The 18398-nt window shown below is 39.7% G+C and overlaps 1 long non-coding RNA gene across 1 annotated transcript in view; it reads left to right on the top strand.

Moving 5' to 3' along the window:
* The window catches only part of LOC149872828 (uncharacterized), a 66422-nt gene extending 56945 nt beyond the window's left edge, over positions 1–9477 (top strand). Inside the window, exons 2-3 of the long non-coding RNA XR_016439803.1 lie at positions 886–970; positions 9424–9477. This is a non-coding gene — a long non-coding RNA (uncharacterized LOC149872828). The remainder of the gene's footprint in view (positions 1–885; positions 971–9423) is intronic.
* Positions 9478–18398: the final 8921 nt, after the last annotated feature.

Genomic DNA, 18398 nt, shown 5'->3' on the forward strand with positions numbered 1-18398 from the left:
ACTAAATTCTATAATCTTCTCCATGGTTCTCTCACCTGCTCTGAAGATCTCTGTTGTATATTTTATTTTAATTCTGAGCATAGGTCTCCAGCTGATGTCAGAATATTCAATAGAGGGTTGCACTGTGGATCAGAGAAAATTTTGCTCAAAGCATTCAAAAAAGCAGACACAGCTGGGGTTCATTTCCTTTCCCAAATAAACATCACAACCGGATCTGATTTGCAGTTCCTGTAAAATTCTCTGTAAAAAAAAATCATATAAAGCAATATATTAAATGAAGTATTATAAAAGCCCTGTAAATCAGAACCCTATGGGGAAAAACATGAACCAGCTAGATACTTTTGTCAAGTCTGATAATTCAGTTACTCCTCTTTTATATTTCTCATGCATCTGAAAATATTTATACATTCATTTTCTTAGATATGCAGGTAGTAGTAGTCTATGTCAGTGTTGCTCAACTCCCAGACTGCAGATGAAATCCAGTCCCCAACATCATGGCATCTTGCCTGCAGAGCTCCTCACGGATCTGTGGGGAGTCTCATGGGCTGTGGCCCTGTGGGCTAGATCATGAGGCCCGATCCTGGTGCATAGGGACCGAGTGGGGGCAGTGTGGGGCCCTGGAGCCTGGTTCCTGGTGCCCAGAGATGGCACAGGACTGCAGAGCCTGATCTTGGCCAGACAGGAGCAGTGCTGGGTTCCAGGGCCTAATCTTGGCATGTGGAGCTGCATCTGGCCTGAGGACTGGCTCTGTGGCTTTCACCTGGTATGTAGGGCTAAACCTGTGAGTACCACCTGTCTGTACTCATCTATTGCTCAACCAGTTAAGAAGTTACAAGTATTTTTTTCTAATCTCTCTCCCTGTCTTTGTCTGAATATTTTTAAAAGTTCAAACTCCTTGGGAGAAGAGCTAATGACTGCCTCTATCCAGCAGTTATCACAGAACTTGAAACCATTCAAGATCTCTGGGAGGGTACGTATTATATTAAATTGCAATGTATTATATTATAATTAACATATAGTAGAATGCAGTACCATAAACTAATTATTTATAAATAATGATAATAAGCCACAGCTCTTAACCTGAATACTATCTTTCTGTTATTCATTTATTTTCTGTTATCAGTTTTATACTTGGTAACTGAATAACCTGTCATTCCTGCTTAGTTTAAACCAGTGGTGCCCAATCGTTTTGTCCTGTGGGTCAGATCGGCAGTGTCTGGTCCATTTACGGGCCAGATCTGGCCTGTTGTGCCATTCAGAGGCCAGGGTAGGCCCCACCCAGGTGCACAGGAGAGGGCAGGGGGCAGCTTAGCCCTGAAGGGTGGAAGGGAGCTTGACCTGGCCTTGAGGGGGGAAAAGGGGGCTTGACTCAGCCCCAAACTGGCCCCCCATAGGAGGGCAGAGGGTGTGGCCCAGCCCTGATCCAGCCTCAGTGGAGGAAAGGGGAGTGGGGTGTGGCTCCCGAGTGGGGCTTGAGAATTTGTCAAGGGGGAGGTTGGCCATAGTAATGGCTGCTGCTCCCCCGCCACCAAAATTCCTGTCCCATTGGGCCCTGCTGGTGATGTGGCCTTACCTGGCTTGCAAGCTGGAGGTTGAACATGCCAGCTTTAAACAGTAAATAGGAACACCGAATCATAGAAACTAGAGCAGAAAGAGACCTCAAGACACTATCAAGGCAGGCTCAGCTATACATAAACCGAAGTTTGTCTACCCTGTTTTCAAAAGCCTGGTTCCTGCCACCCAGAGGTGGCACAGGCCTGATGAAGATTCTACATCCTCTGTACGTAATCTCCCTTGGTGCTTAACTGTCTTCACAGCTAGAAAACATTGCCTTATAGCCAACCTAAACCTCTCTTGTTACTGTGTGAGCCCATTATCATTCATTCTAACTACAGGGGACATTGGAGAACAGTTGTGTCTCCTTCCTCTACATAATTACCTCTTACATATTCGAGTGAGTGAGTGTCCTCCTTTGCTGCAGTGTATTGCATCGTATGACACCCCTGCAAAGGATGTCCCTCCCTGCACTGGCTTGCCATATGGCCCTGGCTCATTGTGTCACATGCCCCCTCACAACCATACTGGTGCCTGCATGGAAAGAGGAGGAGAGAAGGGGAGGCCAGAGACCAATGTGACAACCGAGGAAGAATGATGGAGGGAGTGGTGTCTGTACTGGGAGCCTGGGGCTGCAAGTTAACTCCTTGGGGGTCAGATGTAGCCTGCAGGCTGCCAGTTGGAGAGCCTTGTCTCAAAGAAAGTCTGAACTTTATTGAGTGTGCAAGTATCTGAGAAGAGCTGATGTGGAAAGCAAGTGTAGTATTTCTGAACTGGTGGCCTGAATAAGAGGCATTGCTAGATCCTGCAAATTGGTATATAGACTTTTTTTTGGTTTCATCTATAGCTTAGTTGAAAATTCTTTTTTAATTTAGCCTCTAAGAAGTATAAATCTAGATGTGAAGCAAGCTTTCATTTAATTCCATTTTTTTGTCATCATGACACGCACTAAAGCCATAGTTCAAACTTGGTATCGTTCTGTTTGTGTCTGCAGGTTAGAGGATGTAATAGACTATTTTCCTCATTATTCAGAAATTAAAATACTGGAAATGCAATGGCCAAACATGGCATCACTCATATCAAACCTGTGTTTGCCAGATGTAGTATCAGGCTATCTCAGAAGACACGTGGTACCTAAAAATTATTGAAATTTCTGGAGACAACAGGAAAGAAGCAGAGAGCAAAGGTACTATGAAAGAATGGTGCATGGGTTGCCACTTTGCAGTCAGATGACAATGTACAGATCTATAAAGGTAAAAAAAACATGGGTGCAAAAACGCAGTGGTCAGGACTCCTCATTCATATGAGGTCATTGGGGACCATAAACAGACTTAGAGGAGAGGGAGAAGATTCTTCCATCAAACAGGGATAAAAAAGAAAGGAGCACATAATCTCCAAGGACCTCAGTCTGAACAAAATTCAGAACCAGAGGAATTAAATTTAGTAGCAGAAGGTACCTCAGCAAACATCCTCATTAAAAAAACTAGGTGATTGTGGCATTGATACCTACACAGTCAGATGGATTGCAGATTGGCTGAAGGGTCGTACCCAGAGGGTGATGGTGGATGGGTCATATTTGACCTGGGGAGAAGTGGGCAGTGAAGTCCCCCAGGGCTCGGTCCTTGGGCCCGCGCTGTTCAATTTCTTTATCAGCAATTTGGATGACAAGGGTGAAAAGCAACCTGTTTAAATTTGCTGATGATACCTAAATTTGGGGTGAGGTGAGCACGCTAGTAGGTAGTGAAAGACTGCAGCAAGACCTGGATAGGTTACAGGGGTGGGCTAACGAAAACAGGATGCGTTTCAATACTGACAAGTGCAGGGTGCTGCACTTGGGCACTAGTAACCAGCAGCACACTTATAAGATGGGAAACTCCCAGTTAGGGTGGCTAGGATCTGGAACCAACTTCCAAGGGAAGTGGTGCTGGCTCCTACCCTGGAGGTCTTTAAGAAGAGGCTTGATGCCTACCTGGCTGGAGTCATCTGAGCCGAGTTTCTCCTGCCTAGGCTGGGGGTTGGACTTGAAGATCTACAAAGTCCCTTCCGACCCTACTTCTATGATTCTATGATACTATGATAAGCATGACAAAGCCTACCTAGAGTCTAAATGAGAGTAGTTGAGGCCAGACTGGTGTGAATTTAAATCAATACAGTCTGTCTTTCACTAAAAGTAGGGCTGAAAGGTACCTCTGGAAGTCACCTAGTCTAACACCCTGCTCAAAGAAGGATCATCCCTATATAAACTATCTTACACAAATGTTTGTATAACTTATTCTTAAAATTAACAACATCCCTGTCACACAACTACCAGGCACATTACCCTCAAACACTAAGAACACCCTAACATGCCACTGGTGAAGCAGGGGGGACAAGAGTACTGCCAATGTCCTGCCATTGCAAGGACAAGACTGGTTGTTAAAATACATCTTAGAGATCCAGAGAAGAGGACCATGGCCCCTACAACAGTACAAGCTGCAAATAGATATCTTGTCATTCAAGACAGGGAGGTCAAAGGTGGCTGTACATGAATGCTAGCCACATTGCTCCCTTGTATGCTGTTGGCTATAGAAACTAGTGTATTTAAACTGTGCTATCCAAATGGGCTATGCTTAGGTGAACCTTTGACCACACTTCGCTTTCACATATGCATCCGTAGTTGAAAACTGAACCCTTTGAAAACTTTCCAAAGAATTTGGGCTAATATATTTTAGCGGGGACCTTCTTATAATGTACAGATTAAGGTAACTACTGCTGATGCTTTTGGGTACTCAGACAATGGCAATAGTGGTGGATAAGCAGCTGAAGAACCCGGACCAACAGCTGCTATGGTATTTTGGCAGCAAGTAATGGTAAATCTTCTACAGATGCAGCATATACTGATAAAACATGGACTTCTAGTCAAGCACTTGTAAGAAGCTGGCTTGCCATTGTCCTTGTTTTAACCTTTCCAAGCAATAGAATTACTTCAGTTTTTAGAGAGAGCAATGTAATTATTAGATTAACTCTGAATGTCTGTTTGTCATCTCCCATTACAATAGTAATATTTAAAAGGCATTTCTGGATTTAATGTACCAAGCGTTAGCAGAAAACCATAGTAGAATCTAATAAAATGTGAATTTTGTAAACAGAAATCTCCCTCTTCCTTGACAAAATTGAACTTTGGCAAAATTTCACCTGAAGAATAAAACACACTCCCATTTGGATTTGATCTTTAATGGAATTACAGGAAGAACATCTCCTTTCCCCTATTCTGAATGTCAAAGATGTGATAACAAATAATAAAAATAGGCTTCAGAGTGTGCTTTCTGATGAAATGGTCATAGTCTGGCAGCATGGTGGTCACTAAGTGTGTTTCCAGCTGGGAAAAAACCTTGGCTAATGTTTGGCAGTTCTCTCCCTCTGGTTCCCCACATGGGACTTTGATGTTGCTCATGGAAAGAGAGGGACTCCATCTCATTTGAAGACATTAAAATAAAAAAAATGGGCGAGGGTTCATGAAATTATTCATCTACCTCAAACAGATCAGGGTGACATGAAAGTTTAATGCATGCAGCTGATGTTTGCTAAACCTCAAAAGGATGAATTCCATGACCCACAGGCTTTCAGGTTCCAGCACACATTCAGGACCAGTGCAAGGTCATCACTGACATTAAGCAGCTGGGCTTGTTGTTTTGAAAGTTTGTGGTCTGGGACACTAAGATAAACAGTAATTTAGCAGAGTTCTGCTAAAAAATAAATAGGATGCATTTTATCCCCAGCTCTTGAACAATTAGGAAAATGCATATTTGTGCACTCAGTTGCTAGAATTTAATAAATTAAAACTTCCAGAAGACCTTGATTTTTGGGAGTTTTGTTTTAATTGAGGCACGGAGAAGAATAATATTTGAATGAGTTGTGCTAACTGTTCCATGATTTTGATAATCAGAGAATATCAATTATTGGGTTTTTACTTGACTCCTTTGTCCAGGGGCTTTCTTTAGGGCCGGCTATACTTAGAAGTTTTCAAGTAACTTGGATTGTAAATTCAAAGGCAGTTCTCTAAATTAGAATTAAAGGTGGCAGCATGCTGAAATGTGTAAAAGTCACATATAGACATTTTTTATACAATAATTTCAGTTAAAGGCCTCCAAGCATAGGAATCTCAGCAAAGGCAAGTGCCCTTAAGTGCTAATTATAGTTCTGCTGGAACCTTAACGAGACAGCCTAGGAAAACAGATTTGGTACCAGATTAGAACTGGTCTTAAATCTGATTTTGAACAGGTCAGTCCAAAACATGCCTCCTTTATGAACATCTCAAACCAATCTGAGAGGAGAATATGTAATCTGCAAAACTGCTCTAAGTTTGTACTTGTGTAACAGACAGCAGATTTGTCCCTTTTTTACCATTGTAAGACAAGTGATGATAACATCTATTGTTTTGCATTTTACTGTAGTGGGATAGCCTTAATAATTTCCCTAAAGTGCTTTAAACACAGTTTATATAAAGCTATGCCAAAAAACTGAGTAACAAAGCTGAATAAATTTCTCAAAGTATATGGGTTTCACTATCAGACTTCATTATACAAAACTTATTAAACAATTCCCTTGGCAATTTTACCATGTATTACTGATTTTCTTAATATGCTTTGTTTACTTTATTTTCCAGGAACCCAAACACCAGATAACAGCCCTGGAATGGAAGTTTTGTAACGTTTTACTACAGGCAATCAATCCAAAAAAAGGGTTTTTTTCCTTTAAAATAAGAAGCTTCATTTGGTCTTTTTGAATATGGAGAAAGGCTTTTTGTAGAAGTCTCCATGAATTCTTCCCCAGCATCCACAACATTAAACTGTTTTATTTTCTCTTCACAAAAACCTCCAGATCCTTATCTATTGTAAAGCAGCACAGTTCTGTTGACCTCAATACAGCTATTCAGAGTTAAATTACCTGCAGATTTGGTTCACATTATTATATTTTTAAGTTGGCTTTTCAATGTTAGCATACTTTTTTTCTCTCCTCCCTCCTCCATTTCTCATGGTGCCAAATCAGCTAAGGTGTAAGATATGGAAAAAACACTAATGATTTTTTTCAGTATGCCTGGTTTTTATTTTAAATCCTTGGCTCTACAGAGGCTTATACATGCTCTTCACTTCATAGAGGGTGGATCTACATGTGCCATTAGGGGACAGCAATAAACTGCTCCATTTATTGCTCTACAGTTTATTGCTTTACAGTTTATTGCCCAGGAAGCTCCTGGCCACGTGTCTGCATGTGCACCCAGACTGCAGCATGTTGAGCCAGGTCGCAGCAGCCCTGGCTGGCAGAGGGCCCAGTGTGTCAGCCTGCCAGCCTGGGACTGCTTTGATTGGGTTTAATGTGCGGCAGAGGGTCTGGCTGGGGCACAAGGGTGCTTCATTGCAGGCCGGCAGCTCTGGCACTGAAGCACCGTCATGCCCTAGCCAGCCGGTCAGCATCTACACGTGTGCTGCTGTACATGAAAAACTCTACAGCAGGGAAATACTTACATTTACAACTACTACCCTGCTATGGAGTTTATTAGTTTTGTGTCCTGTAATAGGGGTATGTGTAGAAGCTGAGATGCTTATTGCACAGTTAATTAGTCAACTGTGCAGTAAACGTCTCATGTAGATGCACCCAGACACTAGTCAGTAGAACTCCTCACAGTGCATAAAACTAAGATTGGGCCTGAGTGCAATATCTCTTCAGACAAATCCCTGGGAGGGGAAGTATTTGCAGCCTCTCTGTCTGTGGTCACAGCTGTAAGTCAGCTTACACACTTTTGTTTGTAATATTTAATGAGTGCTCTTCTGTGCCTCTTACTCTTTGTAGTTTCAGCTCTAATCTAGAATTATAAAAGTTTCTTAGTGACAGTGTTTTAAATATTACATTAGTGATATAATGACCTAAACCAAACAATGATTTACAAGCCAACACTAAATAAAACCTTAATTTAGAATGGGACTCCAGAATGAAGATTTTCAGTTAGCCAATTTTTTAAAATGGGTTGTATAAGATATTTGAAGTGTTTATTTCCCCCAAAACTGCTCTAGCTAGTCTTAGACAAGTAAGAGAAATATTTATAATAAAGGCTGCACATTTTTAATTGGACAAAAGTAGAGTGAAGGTCAAGCAACAATTCAATATCAAGGTAGAAATGGATCTAGCTGAGAGTATGGATGATAAATCTCAGATCTTGTCTACACCAGGCTCCCTTCTGGTCACAGACAACACCTGCCATATCCAAACCACTAGAGTGCTTGTGCATGTGTACACCATTTGACGGGTGGCAAAAAAATCTTTCTTTACTTGGCACAGGTGGAATAACCTGGCCAGCAGAGTGGGAAGTCCTGCTACTACACGAGTAGAGTGTACACACAATTAAAGTTTTGCCAGCAGAGCAGGAGTTCCCCTCTAACACCTGGCACATACAGATTAAAGGCACTGTAGTGGAGTCCAGTAGTGTCTTCATGGTAAAGTTCTGTAATTCAAGCTGTAAATGTCACAATGTTTGGTTGAGGGAACCTAGGTTTATAGCAGAAGCAAGGTGTTAGTCTTCACATCGAAAATAGGTGTTGTTTAGTAAAAATTGGACAAGATCTGAACCTTGTTTGAAGTGGCTGAGGAGAGCCTGAAGATATTAGCAACTTTACTACTACTACTACTGTAGTAAAGTCCTGATTACAGGTAGAAGATTGATAAAAAATACAAATTCCAACGAAGTCTGTAAAGATATGTTTCTGTCTTGAGTGGTGTTAATGATTTAGATATATATGGACATGTCTATACTGCAAGTTTCCTGAGACAGGCAGCTATACTCATCATGCTGCTGTGTCCTCTAATGTCTGAATTGGAAGCATCATAATAACTTTCTTGTGGTGCTGCAGTTTGATGGATATGATTGAAAATACTTCAGTGAGAGGCAGTGCTAAATAGCTTGCCACAGCATCACACAAGTACAGCTACCCTGCTTTTTGTGTGGGAGTAAGTTTGAGTGTGATGGAGTCTTGAAGACTAAGGTTAAAATGTGCCCAGGCCTTGATCCAAAGCTCAGTTTCTAAGGGCCCTTTTATACATTTAAATTAAAGCTGGATACAAACCATTTATAGCATTGTTACACATTTTCAAGTGCTAGCTTTCTAGCTAGTTAGTTCTTTTTATAGCTGGACAGTCATTTTTATCGTGTGATAATTACCATGCATGTGTGGATGATCTGAATTTATTGTGCAATTAATCAGTTAATTGTGTATTATATGTAATGTGTAGTAGAAGGGACCTAAAGAAATCTAGATCTCCCTTTAGAACGTTGTGATCCACAGCTCAGCCTACTGACTGCGACAGTCTTTGAAACTGGCCCTAGGCACACAGGAGTCCACATTTTTAACACTCATCAAGAATAATGTGTACCTCTACACATAGTGCCCTCCTGGATGCTTCGTACATCCATGTGAATAGATTTTAAAATGCCATACAAACAGGTCTGAAATTAGTTATAAACTCTTTGATCTTTATAATTTGTCTTTTGAAAAGTAATATTTTCAGATGTTTGCCAGCATTGTTTAATTTCAGATATGTGATATAGGAGGGAAATGTTTATTTTTGTTGCTGGTTTTCTTTGTGTAAAATAAATGAAAGTAATTTAAACTGAAAATACATGTCTCTAGTAAAGAAAAATAATTTCCAGCATTATTATTATGGCTTTGCCTGTGAGATATAAGAGCTCTGTGTTATGAAATTTCCTCTCAAATATAAATGAGGCAGGATCAAGTCACATTTTCTTTGAATAGGCTAGACTGAGTTAAGAAGCTCAATCTCTTTCATTGTAAACCATGTTTTCCAGATCTTGAATCATCCTTGTTGTTCTTTTCTCAGTTCTTTCCAATTAAGAAGAATTCTTTTTGAAGTTTGATCACAGAACTGGACACCATACCTCTGTAAGCATAGGTAATACTGCCTTTCCACTCTTACTTGCTATTCTTTTGTTCTAACTAAGGATCATGTTAGCCATCTACAGCATTACATCTATAGCAGTGCACTGCCAAACTCTTATTTCAGTCAGAAGTTTTCTGACATATTGTTAAGGCCCTGGATCATGTTAAGTCTTTGGAAAGACATGGGAGAGAAAAATACTGAAATTGGAGTTACTTGCATTTGGTTTCTGAAGCATCCCAAGGCTGTTCTGGATAGAAGATGTAGATGAATTTAAAACTAGGCTATTTGGAAATGGTGTTGTGTTTATGGAAGTTATGATGGGTTCGCATATATCTCCTATAAGGATCCTACATGGCATTACATGCAAGTCAATAGTCCTCAGCTTATGAATAAAATAAGCTTAAATTGACACAAGCATATCCAAAGATGGTACAGTATTTAGTCAGTGAATGTAAACCTTATAGTTATTTTACTCAGACCTTGAAAGTCTGACTCCCCACCCACAGAGACCGAATGCATCATTGTACTTGAGGAAACAGCTGCAGATGAGACACTCATATACTGTTATTGGACAACTGGCATTTGTAAAGGAAATATGGTAGCATGTTTTATGTTTAGGTCAACATCTCCAATTGCATGGCCCTCGTGGAGTACCATTGCCAACTTCCTGTACAATGGGGCAAAGAAACACTTAATATGGAATTAGTAACAATGGCCAAATATAGACATTACACTTTTACTGGTATACGTGATTGGAAACTGGTCCATACCCATAACAGAACAGAAATTTGGCACACAAAATCGGTCTATACTCATAACAAAACAAAAGTTTGGCAAACAGACTGATTTAAAAATGGTTCAATCTGGTCTAAGATTTGCCTTGCTCCCCTCCCCACCCCGGGGCAAATTTGTGTTCTGTTCACTACTGATCTACTACTATGCCACTTACAGAAAACTGCCTAACTTAAGTCTATTTCACGCTGGGGTTTTTGAATGTGTGAACCTAGCCAATATGTCTATAAACACTTGGCACTTTCCCAGTGCCTTCCATCAGAGAATCTTTAAAAAGTTTTGTCAATATTCATACAGAAAGTTCACAACATCTGTGTTGTAGGTAAGGTTTGTTTTCATCATTTTTATAGATAAGGAAGAGTAGCCTGCAGGAAGTCAATGGAAGAACCAGGAATCTGTTGAAACTGCCTTTAGCTACTAGACCATTGTACTCTTTCAAGGAAAAGCTTTATTTTTAGAAGTCTGTATTATATAGTAGCAGACCTTTATTTCAAAATACAGGCAAAAGTAGCAAGTGATGAGACACTGAAGTTATATTTCTAAAATCTGGCTTTGCAAGTGACTTCCAGTGGCCTCAAGGTAAAGTTCCAGGCAATACAGCATGCTAGTATAGAGAGACAAGTTTTCAGGTATCACAGTGTACCCTTCTTTCTGTCTCTGGGAAAGAAGCAGACATTACAGAGCTATGTAGTAGATAGAACAAAAGCTTGTGTAAATATTAATATGTAAATAAAAACACGATATAAGAGAAATTATCAGGTAGCCAAAAAACAAGAGAGATGCAGTAAAACTTGATAATGGAAGAACAAGATTGTTCAGGATGGTTGTTATCACCTATGACATGCAGAGATTAGCAAGTAGTAGATAGACTATAATGGACCATGAAGTCATTGTCTGTGATACTTAGTGTCCAATGGGTTAACATATTTTTGTTTCCAAACTCCTCTTTCTAAGGTGCTTGGTAAATTTGCTTTGAGAATGAGAAATGTGAGGTCAGACTGGGAGTGATTTAATGTCGTATTAATGTATTCCATTTTTTAGTCTATGGCAAGAGTAAAGGAGGAATAGAGACACAGAAATGGACAGATGATCTTTCAAATACTTATTCTAGTTTTGGTTTGATTCTATGGCTAAGGCTCTGGTCTGCTTTTTAATTACTTGCCTACTACTTGAGTGAATAGTACCTTATTTCTGATATTGATATCTTCTTTGGTAATCCTTTGTAGTTGAGGATGACTGTCTTTCACGATTGTCTTAGTGGTAAGTCTGAAAATGACTGATGAGCAGGGACCCTGGTTTTCTCTGATTAAAAAAAATCCCCAATTTTTGGATTAAAAAGGAACCCAAAATTCACATTTTTCCATGATTAAAATGAAACACTACTATATCTATATCTATATATATATATATTAGTGGTCTTTCATTTTAATCATGGAAAAATGTGGATTTTGGGTTACCTTTTTAATCTGAAAATTGGGGATTTTTTTTTAATCAGAGAAAACCAGGATCTCTGCTGATGAGACTGATCTGGGATTGACAGACTTTGCTGCAACTCAGGCATGTGTTTCTGTGCAGGGTGGAAGGCTCCAGATTCTTGATTCGGTCTATGCCACACTGTTTCTGCTGCTTCCATTTTTCTGTCTCCTGTTGTCATCATATGGTTTTAGCAGACTCTTCCTCCATTTTGAGCAGTCCTAGGTGATAGTCTCCCATGAGTTGATGTTAATGCATTTTTTCAAGTTGGTCTTGAAATGCTTTCTCTGCCCTCACCTTAAGTATATGCCTTGACTGAGCTAGGAGTCTAGAGTTAGATATCTGGATGACATACATGACTGGCGTAGTGAAGTTGATGTTGGATGATCATTACCTTGATGCTTGTGGTGTTTGCTTGTGAGAGAATGCTAATGTTCATGCATCTATCCTCCCACTGGATTTGAAGAATCTTCTGCAGGCAGTATTGACGGTACTCCTCTAGGGATTTGAGGTGCCTCCTGTACGTTGTCCACATCTCAGCTTAATATAGTAAGGTGGGGATCACAACTGCTTGATAAACCATGAGCTTGGTTGTCCAAAGTCTGCACTTGAACATTTGATGTTCGATTTCTTTGTTAATGTCAGCCTTTTGCGAGAAATGCCTTCCAAGGTATGGTAAATATACTTATTTCCCCATTTACTGTGGGGTAAGGCATGTGCACAGGAAGTTACCATGCAATATCTGTCACACTGAAGAGTCACCCCACAGATTAATACTCAACAGGGGAAATTCTCCAGAGTCTCACTGTGAATCTGAATGACGACAGGTAGGGACTGCTCATTAAGAGCTTGTTGATGGAGGACCATAGTCTTCTGAATGTTAAGTGTTAGTCATATTTTCTTGTATGCATTGGTCAAGATGCTGATGATTGCCTGAAAGTCTGCTTCTGAGTGTGCACACACAACATCATCATCATCAGTGTACTTGAGCCTGACAAAAGAAAAAAAATGGTATCAGTCACCAAGGGAATGGGGGCTGTATCAGGGCAAAGTCTTTGCTTCTTACTCAAAGAAAGTAAAGGCCAGACAGCAACAGATTCAGGATTAGTTCTTCAGGGTCTTGCACCTTGTTTTCAAGTGTGCGAAAGGACTGAAAATTGGGTGTGAAACGCTATTGGGAAAATTGGAGTTTGACATTCAATTAGCAGTCAGAGGACAAAGCTGTAAATCATTACATAGGGTGCGAGGCAGTAGAGAATCACACCTACAATTTTTGCTTAAGGCTGAAAAATGTAATCTATCACTGACCTGGTATAACTAGCTACATGCTTCACAAACCTTGCAATACTATATAAAATGTGCATGTAGATAGCTTTTGACTACATATTTCATGGTACGGGACAGAAATAAGTTATCATGCAGTAGCTGGGGTATAAATGTACAATGCATCAGCTACTCTGTGGCAATTGCCCATACAGATGCCCTTACCCTGTGGTAAATATGAGTAGCATTCCCTGATTACTATGGGGTAAGGCATGCATATGGGAAGTCACCATGCAACGTCTGTCACATTGAAGACTCACTCCAAAGTTTAACTCAGTGATTCTCAATCAAAGTGCCTTGAGTCTAAAACTGTTGAGGACTAGCGGTTCGACCTGTTTGGGTACCCCTAAATTTTGTGTGCTTATACTTACTGTGAATCAATATGTCAAGAGGGTTGTTCCCTCTGAATATATTTGAATACATGTTTTATAGTTCGGTAGGGGAATTACAATATTTAGCTACTTGGACCCTGAAAATGGCAATACATCTTTGGCTTCTGTTATAGCAGACAAAACATCACCTTCACACCGAAATTTTTCACAGAAATATAGTATGTAGTATTTTCTATCTTCTTTCTTGAATTTGAAAACTACTAGAGGTGATCAGATTGTTTCCAGATGACTGGGGAAAAAGGCTGATTTACTGCTCTGCTCCTACATGAGCCAAGAGGGTGAGGTGCATGTATGGATCAGCCTGAATATTAGTAATTGTTATTTATTCCTATATAGCTCTTCCTTCGGTTGTTTGATTTTTTTAACCTATGATAAAAATAGTTACTGGGAATTACAATAGTTTCTTCATAACAGATATTGTAACAATGTTAATTTCTCATTTGTTTGAATTGCATTTGGAAATGAAAGCCATCACATAAGTCATTTGTCCAATCTGATAATAAATCACTGGGGAATATACTCTAGGGAATAGTTCTGCACTGGCAGACATTTGGACTAGATGATCTAAGTATTTTTTCCATCTCTAATATTTAGTTGTCTATGATTGATTGGCCTGGTAATATAAATTCAAGACTATGAATATGTTTTTTATGATATATTATGAAGACAATGACAAAATAAGTCCAGTGCAAATACGGTATATACTTTTACAGTGTCTGGAAATTAAAAAGATGTTGATTCAAAGTTACAGTAAGGTTTAAAGGATAACACCTTAAAAGAAGTTCTCTCTTTTCCGCATCCTCCTCATATATTCAGCTAATTATTTTATCAAAGGGAAAAATTTTTCCCCATCAATTCAAACCAGGAAATATAAATAAAAGTATGGTGTCCAGACAATGGAAATACAATATCATTGCTAATCTACATAGACCATATTGTAGAGCTGGGGGCCATATTCACGCTAGGGTCTAAAGCCCATGAAGGATTTAGGCAGAATTTCAATCCTAAGTGATGGAATCCTGAAAACCCCTACTCAGCTGCTGCTTCATCCTGCCATCTTTCTTTTCAAATTTAAAGTTCCCTGAACACTGAGAGTTGTGTCCCTGCATATGCCCAAGAATTGCCCTAGTATGAGAAGCTTGACATATCACTCATAGAATCACAGGAATGGAAAGGATCTGGAAGATCTGGAAAGGATCATCTAATTCAGGCCCCCACAACAAATTATATCATATGCAACTATAACAACTTCCCCATCCTGCACCCTGAGCAGAGTGTAAACCCTGAACCTTCAGCACTGGAATATATATTCCTACCACTTTAAAGTCAAGAGCAACATGAGAGAGAAAGTACTTAAGACTTCTGAGATTCAGAAACTAGATACTTCTTCAGCCTAAATTCTACATGGGGTCTGATCTGTGTTTCTAGAGCATACCTAATACACACTGAGCAAATCAGATTCTCATGAAATGCAGCTGTGACCACTTTTTTAAAGGAAGGGGACAGTAGTAGCTTGAGAACATTCAAACTCACATTTTCCAAGCTACCTGAAAAGTACCATAATTTCCAGGTTATAAGGACTCACAAGTGGGGACTCTCTTCATCCTTCCTGTTAAAGCTATCCAACTGGACCAGATTATAGAGAGCCAAAAAGAAGGATTGTGATGGTGTTATCTAGTGTTTATGACATTCATTTGAGGATGGAAACATCTAGATTCTGGATCAGGCCCCAAGAACCGTTTATGCACTTTATCAATGCATAAAAAGAGAAGCAGGGCTTAGGAGGAGGAACTGAAATTACAGGCTTTCTCCTTGTATACTCTTTGCTTAATGTTACTTGCTTCCTGTCTCAGGAATCACTCTTGCATTCCTTTCTGTGCAACTTCAGCAGGAAGAGTGAAGAATATCCTTCTGCCCATCGTAACTTACAGTATAATGGATGGGACACTCCCAGGAGATGGAAGGTGGGGCACGAACCCTCTAAACTGAAGAGAGAATTAAATCTGTAAGTTTAACTTATAACAAGAGCCTAATATATAAAGGTGGGGCAGTACCAGCACCCCTACTTAGTTCTTTGAAAAAACAATCATCAGTGCTTATCATCAGGAAAGGACTGTGTGTCCAAATGAACAGAGCTGCATACACTCAGAGTAGGATGGAATTTCAGGCATGTTGCAGTACCTAACTTTTTAGATGCTTAAGTCTTTTTTTTTTTTTTTTACTGCATTTAGCCCTATGTCTAAATCAGGATAAAATGTTTTATAGTGGCAATAATAGTTATTTACTGTAAAATAACTACTTCCTCAGACAGCCAGTATTCAGTTTGGATGTTCTCTGCTTTTGTTAATGCTTGTCTTTGGTGTCATTTAGAAAGATGCAGAAGTCTGGTTGTGCAGAAGCATAGGAAGAATAATCTATTAAAATCTCTAAAACTACTAAATGAAAATACAGGATGATCATAATAAGTTCATCTGGATGTTAAATAATGTAGTCAAAGGATAAGTTCTGGTGCTAATGAAGTCACGGGCAGAACTTCAGATCAAAGCCCAAAGAAACCATCAAGATTTATATAACAGGGCACAAGGAAAGAATCTGTCATTTTGGCATTTTATATGTAGGCAAAAATAAGTAGATTAACTACATGAAAAGTATTTTCCTCACCTTCACCCCCACACTTTCCATCATCTATCAAGTGCCCACATCCCTTGGAGACTTAAAAAATATTTAAAAATTGGCTGCATGTCCATCAGTGTCTAGTTATATAGTTGTCATAGTTGTAAGTGTTGGCCAAATGTTGTTCTTGGATTACCAGTATGCAACAGACTTTTTATGCAGTTGTTACTTTCCATTAGGCTACTTTCCTTTCTGGTAAGTGCAGAACTGTAATTTAGATGCTTTTGTTAATTTGATTTCTCTTAAATGACCACACAAAGCTCATTGCCCCAATGACCATCATGCAATTCACCATGTTTGCTAGTGAAGCATGACAAAGAAAGCATATACTACCCTAATGGATATGTTATAAGAAGATACACTGAATATAGATTTTACAGAGGATCCACTGATGGAAAAAGATGCACTTTTATTCTGCAAGGCTTGTGGGAGTGTTTTTGGAAGAAGAGAGAGATTGCCTATATATTGATATATGTTATGGCCAGAAGAGACCATTATGATCACCTTGTAGGCTCTCTGAGTAGCACAGATATCTTCATTCAGTGATTTCTGCATAAAGCCCAAAACATGTTGTACTATAATATGCCTTTTAGTTCTAGTCTTAAAGATCATGAGGTCTTAACATTATCCATTAAAATGCCTACACTGATTCTTTTCTAGGTCTTTATTTTGAAAATGAGAGATTCCATGGAAAAAAAAGGTGTAATAGGATATATCTTTTGTAGCTTGTGCATTTCTCCAAGACTAGAAGATTTAATCAGTGACTCAATGGAAAAGTAGTTAGAGAGGACTCTTAGTTTAGTTCAGAGGTTTTTGATTGTTCCTTATGTAGCAGGAGGAATGGGAACACTTTGTTGTAGGATATTTTTCAGACTAACTACTTAGTGGGAATCAAAGCTTTGAAGGATCAAAAAGGTAGTTTTAGCTTCACTAGTGTTATGTTTAGTTCTGTACTTGAAGCAGTTCCATCTGGTTTACAGATCTTGAGTGAGCTGTTCCAATGGAAAATTTCCCACCCCCTGTACTAAATCTGGGCAGCTTTCTTCAACTTTATGTTAAATGGTTAACATCCATGGCATGACTTGCCATTCACTGTCAAAGAGCTGTTATTAAGGCAAAGGCAAATCAAGGAAATGTGATTATCTTGAGTATCCCTCTATGTTTTTATTATGCTATTGTTACAAAACAGCTACACATGAAAAAGACTAGGGTGACCTAAATATTGACCAGATATTCCAGCTAATTTTGAACACATTCAGTGATGTGCATTCGAAGAAACTAGGCTATTTGGAGTACAGCCATTTTCTGAAGTGTCAACTACTTCTGGTATGTTTCTTTAGTGGTAGGGGTGGCAGGAAACTGAACCTATCACCAACTCTCTACCCATCATGACTTAATTAGCTAAGCCATATGCCCTATGAACTTGAGGTTTCTTGGTCTGATTATCTTGAGTATCATTCAGGTTTTGATGTGAATTCCAGAAATTATTTGCTTGATATTTAAAAGAATGGGACGTGCAACAGGAGGCCAGCCTCACTAGACAGCAGTCTCTTCAGAGAGGCAAAACTCAAAAAGAAATCCTATAAAAAAGTAGAAACTTGTTCAAAGTACTAGGGGAGAGTATAAGAGTATCCCATAGGCATTTAGGGAAAAAACTGGAAAGGCCAAGGCATGATTTGAGATGCAACTGGCAAATGACATTTAAAAGTATGTCAAGTATATCAAGAGGAAAAGGAAGACTAAAGAAACCACACATGAACAATGCATGCCCCCAGAGGCTGGGATGGCATGGTGACTGCCCACAGGTGGTAGCGGTGGTGTCGGTGGCAGGGGCATGGTGGCAGCAAGTGGGGAGCTCCAGCAGGCAACTATGGCAGTGTCAGTGGTGGTGTTGGGCTGAGTGGGGAGCTCCTGCAGGGGACCGCAGCAGCAGCGGTGGTGGTGGTGGGGGAGATGGCAAGCAGTGACTGCCCGCACGCACTGCTGGCAGCTTCAGCAGCGCACCGCCAATCTCCCTATGCATTGCTAATGAAACCACAGGTCCCTTACAGAATGCAGAAGTCAATCTAGTTACAAATGATGCAGGGAAAGCTGAAGTATTCAATGCCTTTTCTATTTCAGTCTCCACAGATAGCGGAAGCTATCAGATGATGAGTGCAGTTGGAAGCAAATATGGGGAAGGAGCCAAACAACAGCCTAAAATAATAGCAGAAAAAATTAGGGATTACTTACAGAATCTATATGCTTTCAAGTCAGCAGAGC

This window comes from Crocodylus siamensis, chromosome 1, assembly GCF_052110815.1.
Source record: "Crocodylus siamensis isolate JL-2025a chromosome 1, ASM5211081v1, whole genome shotgun sequence".
NCBI classification, from domain to species: Eukaryota; Metazoa; Chordata; order Crocodylia; family Crocodylidae; genus Crocodylus; species Crocodylus siamensis.